This window comes from Lupinus angustifolius, unplaced genomic scaffold, assembly GCF_001865875.1.
Source record: "Lupinus angustifolius cultivar Tanjil unplaced genomic scaffold, LupAngTanjil_v1.0 Scaffold_95_50, whole genome shotgun sequence".
In the NCBI taxonomy this organism is placed as follows: domain Eukaryota; kingdom Viridiplantae; phylum Streptophyta; class Magnoliopsida; order Fabales; family Fabaceae; genus Lupinus; species Lupinus angustifolius.
The window spans coordinates 1-6,838 of NW_017724673.1; positions in this window are offsets into that span (position 1 = coordinate 1).

Sequence of the window (6,838 nt, forward strand, 5' to 3'; positions counted from 1 at the left end):
TACTCATACATTCATATTATTAAGAATATACATCTTACTTGTGTATTTGCATATTCAAGCACATAAGAAAAATAAATTGATAATTTTTAATTCGAATTTTCTACATTTAGTATTAAATTATTATTAACATATAAAATATATAAAAAGTATGAAGGAAAAAATGTGAGGAGGAGGTGACATGTGACATAAAGGAAAAAATGTAAGGAGAAATTGACATGTCGCATGAGGGAGTCTTTTTTATTATATTGTTAATACAGAAAAAGTAAAATTCAAAGAATCTGAACTGTAATATTAAAATTCAGTGCGAAAAATGTCAAAAAACTTTGATGAGGTGAAAAAGTACATTTATTCTTAGATTAATGGTAAACATTAAATTATGTAGATAGATTAATGTAAAGAAATAATTTGAATGTGAAAAATGATTTCAATTTCATCTAATGTTCAATGACTATTACTTTTTAAAACATAACAAAACATAGTTGTTGTAAACACTCAATTTTAGTGGGGTAACAACTTGAACCAATCACTAATTAATATTAAATTATTATTAGCATATAAAATATATAATATATAAAAAGCAGGAAGAAAAATATGTGAGGAGGAGGTGACATGTGGCATGAAGGAAAAATGTAAGGAAAAAGTGACATGTGGCATGAGGGAGTTTTTTTTATTATATTGTTAATAGATATTCCTACCGTTTCGAAATACAATATAAATGGTGAGATCATAAATTTTTTAAAAGGAACATTCATTTAGTGATAAATATCTCGCTAACCGAATTTTGAAATTTCACTCAGTGATATTCTTGAACTGAGCGAATAATTATTGGATTTCTAGGCGATCAAATTCTATGAGCGAATTACATGTGTGATCAATACCAAAATATCATACTTGAAATATCATCTTCATGACACTTTAGCTCATAAATTAGTCCAATTATCATCAAATCATACATAAAATTAATATATTCTGCAAATTGTCATATTTTACCCTTTTAGAGTGTGTGCAGACTAAAACTGTCTCACTGATGCAAAAAGTTAAGTTCACGAACAAGAGTAGCTAGGGCTCAATGCAAAAGTCACTCCTAGTAGATCTGGCATAACATGGTGGTCGCACTCAGCACAATCTCTATGTTGAGCGAAAATTGAAGATGACAAAAGCCACACTCACCACAATCCATGCGCTAAACAGTACTACGTGAAATTCATGATATAGCTTTTGTTCTAGATTCTCCCATCGAATCACCTATACTAAGAGAAATTAGGTAGCTTCGCCCAGTGCAACTTGGCTAGGTGAAAGGTTGAAGCTCGACCACACGAAGTGTTGCTCCATCGAATTTCCTATGTTGGGTGAAATCGGCATTATTAGACTCTTTAAAACGGTATAAAATTGGGCATTTTAGAGATATTCGGGCAGAACAATTCTCACACGAAATTTCTTAAGTTCTTGTGCTAGTTTAGCTCGAATTAAGGTGTAGAAGCAAGATGTAAAGGTTAGAGGAGCTAATTTATGCTCATTGATGAGGTAATTTCTTCTCCTATGAGCTTCATTTTTTTTATGTTTTTGTTTAGTTAGAATGACAATGTGTAGCTAAACTTCTTCCTTGTTGGGATTGGATGTAATATTTACTTGATATATACACTTCTTCCTTATTGGGATTGTATGATTTTGTGATTGTGAATGTAAGGATAAATTCTCATTCTAAATTCTGACTATTATAACCCATCATATTGCCATAATTGCTAGACATAAATTTGTATCAATATGTCATATTTTGTATGTTGTTGATATGGTTAGTAGACATAAAGCCATATGAATACTTATAAAAATCCACTTAGAGTAACAATTGTTTGTTGAAAGACTAGCATCAAACAAGTCCTTGCATATTCGATAGTCTTTTATACTTATTTGTGACAACCTGGTTTAGTTATTTAATTCACCAATTTGTCAGTTAGCAATGCAACGAGCAAATTTATGTGAATTTATGTAACTAAAAATAGGCAAACACATGGCTTGTAACCTAATTTTATTTCCCCTTTAAGTTTTGGATTGTCTTAGCTTTGAGTTTTTAATTTTAGGGGTTTTTAACCCATTGGAAAATGAGGCTTGAAGATTAGAGGCATTGCAATATTATTGAGATCACCTTGGTGTTCATCCATGGTGGGTCTTAATCTTCTGTTCTCCATCATTTCGATCTTCGTAGAAATGAATTACTAACTCCTCTCTTGTTATGATTAGATGTAGTCATTCATTATGATCTACTTTGACTCATGTTTAGATATCTCAACTTCTATTCAATGATTTCTAAGATTTATTATTTCTCTTAATGCGTGTTTTAACTTGACCACCTTGAACATGATATTAAATGTGTTTTGGAAACCATGTGCTCAAGTCTGAACTAGAATATCGTATATAATAGGTCTAATTTCTGGGAATAGGGTTAGATTGTTTAGTCAAAATAACATTCAAGTTTATTACAAGTGACTTTGTTAATCTTTTAAGGAATAATGGTTAGGAAAATAAGTTGTTAATCTTTTCATTGCAAGATTTTCTCACCCTTCTGCATTGATGCCCAAATGATATGTTGGACTAATTAAATTTCTACATTCTTGTAAATTTGAAGTTGTTATTCATCTCCTCATTGGCCTTGTTAGAGGAATTTTTGTAACTCTTGCTAGTTATTGAGTTGTGTGTTAGTGATATCTTTATCCATTTTGTTAGAGACTTCTAACACGAAATCTATATTGTACCTCAAATCTTATTCTCGGACTTGTACTCAAGAAGAGCCTAATAGACTATGTTTCTTCCATTTCTAGTCTTTGTATGGCATTGTGCTCTTCACATTTGAAGAAATTAGACAAAAATAGTTGATAGTTGGGTTCAATATACTATATAGCTTCTATGATCGATCTCACTGAAGTAAAACTTTGTGAGCGGCCAAATAATACAATGTTATCCTAAAACCTTCAGGACCTCAATAGGTATATCATCTAGTTCAAATGACATATGATTTTTTGTATATAATAAATTCATATCAGTATATTTTCTCAAAATCATTTTTAGTCAATAATATCTTAGTAAAAAATAATTTCATCTAATTAATAATAAAAAAATCAATGACATATAATTGATTACTTAATATTTTAATTACTCCAAACACATCCATAATTGTGTTTTAATTAGGTTCTTTTTATAATTGACAAGATCTATAATAAGAATAATACTTTTGGATTTAATTTAAAATTTATTAAATGACATTTTCAAGTTGGTTAATTTAGTTTTAGAGAGAAGAATGTATGCACTTATATTATATGAGTTTTATACATTATTACTGTATCATTTATCATTTATGTTTAATTATCATTGATTCTTTAAAAAAATATAAATAATTAGTGAATGTTATACTAGTTATGTATAAATCATTATACTAACAATATATAGATATTACATTCTTAATTTTATTGTTGACATTGACATATTATACTCCCATTTTAAAGTAGCACTCTCTCATTCAAAAATTACACCCAACTAAATAGGTCTAACATATTTTTCATAATTGCGGGACCGTTAGATAGTAATATTTTTCATAATTTTTAGACATGACTTGAGTTTTTGAGTCGAAGCAACATTGTACTGCTGACACCAACCCTTACATTATCATATTATGTTTCAAATCTTCATATCACACTTCAACTCTCTAAATAATTAGTTATCATTTGTGAAACGTTGTTTATTGGCAAAATCCAAAGTAAAAACTTGCCATGTGGGACCCAATTGGATGTTATAGGATGATGAGAGTTTTCAACTTTCAACCATGCCTAAAATTTTCAGTAGCCACTCATACAAGGTTTCCAAGCATGGAATATAAATAATTAAAGGGTAAATTCAACGTAATCTGAAAGGGTTCTAAGCAGATTACATATTTGGGTATGTGACTATGCTGCAAAATTGAAACTTTTTTCTCCATGGGACCATTTGAACTACGACTACAGCTCAATCCCAAAAGCAATTGTCGGTGGAAGAAATTTAGATTTGCTCTCTAATTATTCTTTTCTGACTTTTGATATCAATTACCATTTCACAAATTTCACTAATTCAGCTATTTATTTATTTTATTTTTATCTTTGACTAGTAATTAGTTGAGGACAACATATTAATAAATTTTGAATTTATATCTCAATAATAAATTTTCATAGTACATTTCCTTTGCAACAAACCAATTTGATAGTCATGCAACTCAAAAAAAATTAGCTCTTATCCGGTGAATGACTACTTAGGTTATTCTAGCAAACCACTTTGAATGGAATTCATAGATGTTACTTAAACAATTATTAATTATTTCTCACTGTAACAACATTATTACAGTTTTTCATTTAGCTCAAATGCATAGACGGAGTGATTTCTTACTCCCACACACAGGGGCGGAGCTATGAAGGGACAGGAGGGGAAGCTGACCCATGGATTTTTTTATTTTATTTTTTGAATACTTTTTTTACTATTTTCTTATAGGAATATATTTGTTGTCTCAAAAAGTGTGTCACTTCATGTATTGGCCTAAAAAATACTTAAATATTAAACTTTTAAATTATAAAATGTGACACATATATTATACACTTTTTGGAGCAGATGTACTTCATTTACCTATACCTAACTAACGCATTTATGGACATACTTGGAGTTCACATATTTATTTAATTTGTAGCTTGATAAATAAATATAGTGCAACGGTTCTTTTAAAAATTATATATAATTGATCAAGTTCTCTTATACATTTAGATGTTGATGTTGTTTATAACAATATAACTTCATTTGAGTTCATAATGATTTTATACTTGATGAAAGATATTATGTATGTATTAAAATATATTCTAAGGATACTTATAAGTCATTTAATATTGATAATATATATATTTTTTGTCCAAAATTTATATCCAACGAGTTTCAATAAGCAATGAAGATTAGTTTAAAATCTCAATGTCAACATTTTATTTTTGGTGTCGTTAGTCAATCAAGTTTGACAAAATTTCTATCATATGTCGTTAGTCATATCTTGCATTATCAAATAATTCGTCTTATTTTATCCATTGTGATTTTTACCATATATCGTTAGTCATATATTGCATTATCAAGTAATTCATCTTATTTTATCTTGTAGAGAACATATTGATTTATATTTTAAAGGAAATAGTTAAAATTTTATCTTTGGTCTCCCCGTATATATTTTTGTTATTCAATTAATTTTAATTATTAATTGTAATTAAATATCATCGTCCTTCCTAAAATTTTTATCAAGATCCGCCACTGTCCACACATATCAGAATTATACAAACTTATATATTCACGTGTTAACTTTTTACACCATTTATATACACGGCCCTGAAATTGCAATTGCTTTAAACAAGGGAGAATTATATATGTGATTTAGAAGAAGAAAAATCAACATGTATTGGCAGGTTAATAAATTATATAATATATACATTATGTTATTAATGATTAACCTGACAAATTTATATTTCAACTGTATAAAAAATGGGTTAGAAAGTAGTGTGAAGTCAATAATTTTTGTTTAGTATTTGCCAAAAAAAGTGGTACTAAAACTGAATTTTATCTATGTGCCCGTTCAATTTCCATCAGACACGTTTCCCAGTATGTTTCAACCCCATCTTTCTTGTTTATAATAACATATTTTAAAACTTATTGGAATGTCAAAATCAAACTAAGTTACAATGTTGAGACATTCTGTTGTTCATATCTTGAATCAATGAGAACTGGCTCCTTTAATACAATTGCCAATTTCATGAAACTTCTCTGTGGTTAGAGATATAAATTTCTGGCAATCTTGGAGCAACAATCAAGAAAAGGATGGGCCTAATTGCTTAATTTGAGCAACTGCCATGAATTGACAGAATCAAGAGATATTTGATCTATGTATCATTATCATTTATTTGAATTACTTTTACTTAAGATTCAATCATCAATAAATATGAATGTTAAACAAACTCTTACACTGACAGTATATAATCCTTTTCTAAACAAAAAAGAAGAAACCTTATGTTATGTACTAGACGAGCGAAACTCATCTACATTATTGGAGATAACAGTTATGTGGGAAAATGTTAAAAAACCAAAGGACAAATACAGATGTATTTTTTATTTATATTGAAATTATAATTTTATCTTAAAAAACATAATTGTTCTTTCCAGTAATAGAAAGTAGTATAACCGGTAGTAGACTAATAGTTGTATACGATTGTAAGCCCAATGGGTGGGTACATAGTATTTTCCAATGAAAAAGTTGTTAGAAAGTGAATGGACTAGTAGCCTAATTGAAACCCCATATATGATCTGTAACATAATTTTAGCCAAGAACTTCCCACATGCAACATGGGCCCTATCTCACATGCAGAAGTGGTGTAGTCTTTAATACAATATAAGCATGTGCATTGAGCACTTATAACTGCCATGTTTAGTATTGTCCCTTACCTTCTCCACAACCATTTACTAAGTGCTCCCAACAATTTGTTAAGGGGCAGACATCCCAGAAGAATGACTAAGACTATTGAACAATCAAATTTGGTTAGGCCACTTGAATTTGTACTTTATAAATTTGTGGTAAAAAATGACGTTTAGTTTCAAAAATATTTAGTAGTTTACAAGTGATACTGTTTTCTGTTGTTGGAAGGTGACTTTTGTGGACGGCAACCAATATGAAGCAGAGATATGATACGAGATGTAGATATGATATGACACTAACACAGATATAACAAAACAAAAGTGTCTAATACATCAATTCAAGTCTCTAACATAACCCTCTAGTACTAGCATGTGAGTGAGGGAA